The sequence below is a fragment of the Strigops habroptila genome, chromosome 7, assembly GCF_004027225.2.
Source record: "Strigops habroptila isolate Jane chromosome 7, bStrHab1.2.pri, whole genome shotgun sequence".
Lineage (NCBI taxonomy): Eukaryota > Metazoa > Chordata > Aves > Psittaciformes > Psittacidae > Strigops > Strigops habroptila.
Window position 1 is genome coordinate 16001524 of NC_044283.2, and position 6000 is coordinate 16007523.

Genomic DNA, 6000 nt, shown 5'->3' on the forward strand with positions numbered 1-6000 from the left:
TCCTGAAAACCAACAAGAACCCATGTTGCAGGCTTGTTTAGTAGTCTGTGCTGCACTCACAGGATAGTTCAAGCTCAAGAAAATATGGAACAGAGGAATATAAGACTAGATCAAAGAACTAGAGACAGTTTTGTTTCCCTGAAGTCCAATTGAGTGAAAGCTCAAAGCTATTTTTCACCCTCATGGATAGTGAAAATCAGGAATGAACAGTAATAATGCTACAAATAGCAGAATTACCCAAGCCTTACTCAAAAAGGCGATGTTAGCAACCACCCTGTAATATGACGCTCAACACAGGAACATAAGAATTTAGAACATATCAAACCATGAGTATTTTCCTATCTGGAAAAGAATGTTTTGTTAAATGATAATGAAGGGGAGGAGGGGGGAGAGGGAAGGTCCAGTTCCAAAATATTACTTTTCGTCCTTTCATTTTTTCAGCCTAAAAGATATTTTTCAGTCAATTTTTCCTTTATGCGCCTATTACTGTAAGGCTGAACACAGACATGGTGAGAAACTGAAAACTGCTTATGCTGCAGTTTATTATCAAATCTACAGAAGCTCTATGGGACTAAATATCACAAGACCAGAACTATGTGAAAAAACGAATTATTTTGTCTTAATGACAGAACAGTGAAGACTGGGCAAGTTCAATAATGTACAGTTCAACATGGCTTTCTCAAAGAAAAGAAAAAGGTTTAAAGACTTTTCTAAGTAAAGTTTAGTTTTCTAGAGATTTCTCAAGTACAGCTGCAACACTCCGGTGAGTTGGGAAAAAAGCTCACGCATGGTGACTGAGCCTTGATTCCAAGAGTTAAGGAAGTAGAAACAAAAGCATACAATACAGGGAAACATCAGGTGGCCTCCCTAACTGGTGTCTTAAGGCAAAGCTAGAAGACAGGACATGTTCTCTGTAGTGTGTTCTGTTATACTAGAGAGATGGTATTAGAAGAGAAAGCACATACAACTCCATCGTTGTTGTTAGATTTTAGGTTAAGGACAATTTAAAGTGCATCTAATTGTACAAATAGGCAAATAAAGCAATGTTAAAACGTCCTCCCAATACAGAGAAATAATCACTGTTAGAAACATGAAGTTATGTATTAACCAAACGAGAAAGTTGGCAGCTTTAAGACAAGGACACTACTGAAAGTGCAAGGACACTACCTGTACTGCAGATACAAAAAAAATACCCTGCTAAGTGGAGACAGAGCTGAATTCTCCAACTCTACCTAATATTCAGTTAAGCTTTTACAAAATTCAGAATTTTTCAGCAAAGCGATGAGTTTCTCGCAAATCAAAGAATCTGCAGAATTCCAACCATACTTCCTTCCTCTCCCTTGTTGGCAAATATATCACGATAAACACAGTATACATAATCTTACTGGGCAATTCCTCCAGACTGACACCAGATCTTCTCAATACTACATAAAAACCTAATATATTTTCAAGGTTACACTAATAACAATCAGGAACTCATAGAAACACTACTACCTCTGAGCATTCAATATGTATTCAACCTACCTAAAACAACTCAGATGCAAAAAGCTCCCAGCAGTTATCCTTACCCTGATATCTAAAAGAAATTTAGGTGAGGGCATATTAGTAGTTAAACATGGTAGACAAACAACATTAAAGAGGAAAAAAAATCTATCCATGAAATTTGGAATTGTGAGAACTGCAAAGTGACACACACAAGTGACACACAGAGAGATACATCACAGTTTATGGCGCTCTTGGTTGCAGCATGTGGCCATCTCATTTCCACTAAACCAGCATGGCATCACTGCAGTCAGTGAGCTACAGCAACTGACAGTACAACTCTCCCCAAGTTCAAATAGTGAATGAAAAGAAGCCGTATGCACCTTTGAAGAGCTTACATTAATCATCAAGAGATCCATTTTATTAGTATGTTTCAAGTAAAAATAAAAACCACACAAAACAACACAAACCTGGAGTACTTCATAACAATGAAAGGATTCATTTTCTATGTGGTTTCCCAGTATCCATCTCTAAAAGACTAGAGCTTTGGCTTTTTATTCTGTGGTTGTCACTAATATTCTACAGGTACAAGTCACTAAACATAATTCCTGCGGTTTAAACACTACCTGTCAAGAACACCATCACCCTTTTACCAAATATGCTGCACTATTATCATATTTCTGATATACCCTACCTGTTATTAAAAAGATTGTAATATTTTCTAAAGCAAATAAAGCTTCAGGAACTCCACTGTAAGTTGGAGACAGAGCAAGAAATGCATTAGTTCAGGAACTGCTTCCATGATACATCAACTCTAAACAACAGAGCTCAGAAACAGCATGGTGTCCAGCTCTTTGTTTCAACAGGGCTGGCCTCCTTCTGTTTAACGCTGCAATCCATGCAAATATAACACTGCAGTGCAGTGATGCAACGATGATTAACCCTGTGAACTGAAATTCAATCAGCCGGAGGCTAGATTGCTAAAGCTCAGTATGGGAGCCTGCTGGCAGTGAACCATGATGGGATGGAACAGTGGAAGATGCAGTTGTCCATAGGAACACAAAGGATCTGGCTATGTTGGTTACATCTTTTAATCAGTCATTTGAAGAACCCAACTCCCTAATCCCCTTGAGTGAGGCTGCTCCAGTGAGAGCAACTACCAGAAGAACGAAATGAATTAAAACATTCAAACAGGTAGTTACAGTACACTAAAATTCCCAAGTAGACATCAAAAAAAGCCCACACCACCACCTTCCCATTCAAGAAACATGATCAGCAAGCCAAGTTAGATACCAGCAAGCTAAAAACATATAGTTTTCTGTTACAAAATCTGTCCTAAGCTACCAACAATTACAACCTGTTGCCATAGGAGGAGTAGGAAGCAAATAAACCTAATAAGCACTAGGGACCACGGAACAGAGTGGCAGCACTGACAAAACTCAAACAGAATCCTCCACACAAGATAGCCTCCTTATGCATCTGACATGCTTGCTACATCTCAAAACAAGCAAGTGTTCAAGTCAGGAAAAGCTGGATATTCAGAAGCCAGTTCTCTTTGAGCAGCTACTTAATAATTTGAAAATAAATAAATAAAGCAACACCAAAAATTCCCACTGTTTCACAAGTCACAGCCATTTGCAAACAACAGAAACAGACCCGTAATAATTCCAAGTGAAGTATCTTCCCCAGAGCATCAGCAGGCCTGATTTTTAGCTGACTGCCTAGATGTTTAAAGCGTATTTTCACTAGCTGAACAACAAAAAAACATATTTAACTTGATTTTAAGTGGTGCATTTACCCTTGTATTCATACAGCATTCCTTGTGAGAACACTTCTCAGCATCACATAGAAAATGCTAAAACACAGCAAAGCAGCCCATAAACAGGTAGGTTTTTTTGCTAATATGAAGTGATGAGGGCTGAGTACGTGTCCCAGTACAAACGTACTGCAACAACAGACCGCACATACTCGCACTGGCAGCTGAGACCAAGTCTTTCCTCCGTCATCTTTCCAATTACTAGAACTGTAGAGACCTCTTCCTTCACCACTGTGCTTAGTCCTCGATCTGCAAACTGCATAGTAACACGGTACCGCAGCTCTGCCCTGCTGGAATACCGACCGCTTTGGTAGTTTCTTCAGTTGCTCCCCGGCATATGCGTGCAGAGGGAGACACAGCCCATGCTGACTGCCACAACTGCCCCTTCTCCCCCGCTCTCGGATGAGGTCCCCAGCTCACCCCTGCCTAGATAAAGGTCTGGCCATGCGGGGCGGGCTGTCGCGATCTGCCCAGGTACACACCGAGCAGCAGCCACCAGCACCACCGCCTCCTTTAACTCCCCCGGGGCGGCACCGCCGCAGCGCGCTGCCGTAGCGAGCGGGGACCCCCGGCGGCGGCGGCGGCGGGCGGGCCCCCTCCCCGCTCACATCCACAGCTCCACCGCAAAGCCAAGGCAGTGGAGGCTTTGCCTCCTGACTCCTTCGCCCCTGACGAGCCTGTTTCGAGTCCAGCACCGTGTCCCCGTCCCCCCCGCCTCCCCGGCGCCGCTCAGGCCCCACCGCCCGCCTGCCCGCTCCTCGCCCCGGGCAGGTGCCCTCAGCGGGCGCCTCCTCCCCGCGGAGCGGCTCTCCCTCTCCCCGGAGACCTCCGGGGCTCTCCCCGCCCCGCTCCCGCCTTTCCTTTCTCTTCAGCGGGCAAACACCCACAGACGGCCCCCGACCCCTCCTCAGCCGAACCCGCCACACGCGGCCCCCCGGGGAGGAATCCCGCTCCCCTCGCAGCCCGCCGCCCCGCTCTCCTCAGCGGCGGGTCTGCCCTCGCTCCCCACGGACCGGCACACACCGCCCCGCCGTGCCGCAGACCCTTCCTCCCGCAGAGCCCCTGGCCGCCAGCCCGCTTCCCCGGCTCCGCTCAGCACAGACCCGCCGGCCGGCCCCTCTGTCCCCGCCTCACCCCGCGCTTTCCGGGCCGAGGCTCCCTCCTTCAGCGCCTCCATCCCGCCCCTCCCAGCTCCCACAGGTCGCTCTCCCAGCCCCTACTGAGCCCGCCGGGACCCACACCGACCCCCTTCCCGCACGCACCCCGCTCCCTCGGGCACTCGCCTCCTTCGACGGCCACTCGCCCCCCCTTCACCCGGCTTCCCACAGCAGCCTCCTGCCCGCTCTCCTCCCGCAGGGAAGGGGCCCTCCTGTCCCGGCCAGGACCTTCCGCCGCCCGCAGCGGGAGCAGCGGGGAAGGCGGGGGAGCCCCACCCCCACCTGCTGCCGGCCCCGCCGCGGGCAGAGCGGTGCCGGGGCAGCGCTGACCCCGGGACACCTCCTCGCGTCCCCCCCGCCCGCAGCACTCACCGGCCAAGCGGGGAACACGAGAGGGAGGCGGCGGGTCGCGGCGCGGCGCGGCACTGCCCGCTCCGCCTGCCGCCTCAGAGCGCCGGGGCGGCGATGCTGCTGCTGCCGCCCGCGCATGGATTATGGAGGGCGGGCTCTGACCCGGGCCGGGGCTGCGGGACCACCCCGGCAGGCTGGGGCTGAGGGGGGAGGAAGAGGAGGAGCGTGAGGGGCTTAACCCCGGAGGGACCCGCCGGCGAGCGGGAGCTGGCGAGGGGGGAGGTTTCGTGTCGCGGCTGTTGAAGCGCGGCCGAGCAGTTCAGGCTGAACCTGTACTCGGGCCGGCGGGAGCATGCAGCGATTGGCGACCTGTTGCTCTGAGGCAGGAGCCGTCTCCAGCCCTTGTCCCGCCGGGAACGTGGCCAGGAACGCCGGGACTAAGGGCCGGCCGCCGCCGGAGCGCACCCGTCGTTTCCGCCCCAAGTGTGGCCGTGCATCCCCCTTTAGCGGCTTCTCCTCGGGCTTGGTGTGAGTTCAGGCGGATTTGTTTTCCCATCAAGGTGACTTACCCCATTAGCTTTTGGAAAAACATCATCCCAAGGGGTGTCCTTATTTCCTGATAGAGTTACCATTTCTTCTAGGGCTGGTATCCATGTTCCTAAGTGGGTTTGGGGTTTTTTTTCCAAGGGCCTGTGATTTATTGATAAAACAAGAAGCACTTTTCCTACAGGTTACAGTAACATACACTTTAAAAGGCTCCTGCACTTTCCTCCTTCCATCCTTTGTGATTTTTATTTGCAGCTTTAGTATTTTAATATGGTGTCGCCCACCATTGAATTATTAAAACAAACATGATTCTTATCTCTTACTAGACCCTCGACTTTTCAGCATCACAAATAAAGCAAAGCAAGAATTTGCACTGAAGATCCAAGGTCATGCTGGTTCCTTAGAAGTCCTTATAACACTGATGGAGAAGGTGTTTAGTCTCCCTTTTGGCAGACAGAAAGAAATCAAGGCTGTGGCTGTGGCAGCAGTCTGCATTGCTAATGCGAGTTCAGCCAAACATTGAACAGCTTTCCCATAGGTGGTATTTGGTGTTGCTGAACTCTACCTGTATTTCAGCTCAGGGCGTGTGTCAGTGATGCACATCAAAGAACAAGTTGCCACGTTGGCTGCTGATGGAAAGAACAGTTA

At 49.4% G+C, this 6000-nt stretch overlaps 1 protein-coding gene across 11 annotated transcripts in view; it reads right to left on the bottom strand.

The window, feature by feature from the left end:
- The window catches only part of PROM1 (prominin 1), a 62947-nt gene extending 57990 nt beyond the window's left edge, over nt 1-4957 (bottom strand). For 10 of the 11 annotated variants that reach the window (XR_003992289.2, XR_003992288.2, XR_003992287.2 and 7 more), the window contains exon 1: nt 4828-4947. The gene's annotated coding sequence lies outside the window, so the exon portion shown is untranslated. Of the gene's footprint in view, nt 1-4827 lie in introns of all 11 variants that reach the window. The other variant, XM_030492374.2, reaches the window with a different exon arrangement.
- Nucleotides 4958-6000: the final 1043 nt, after the last annotated feature.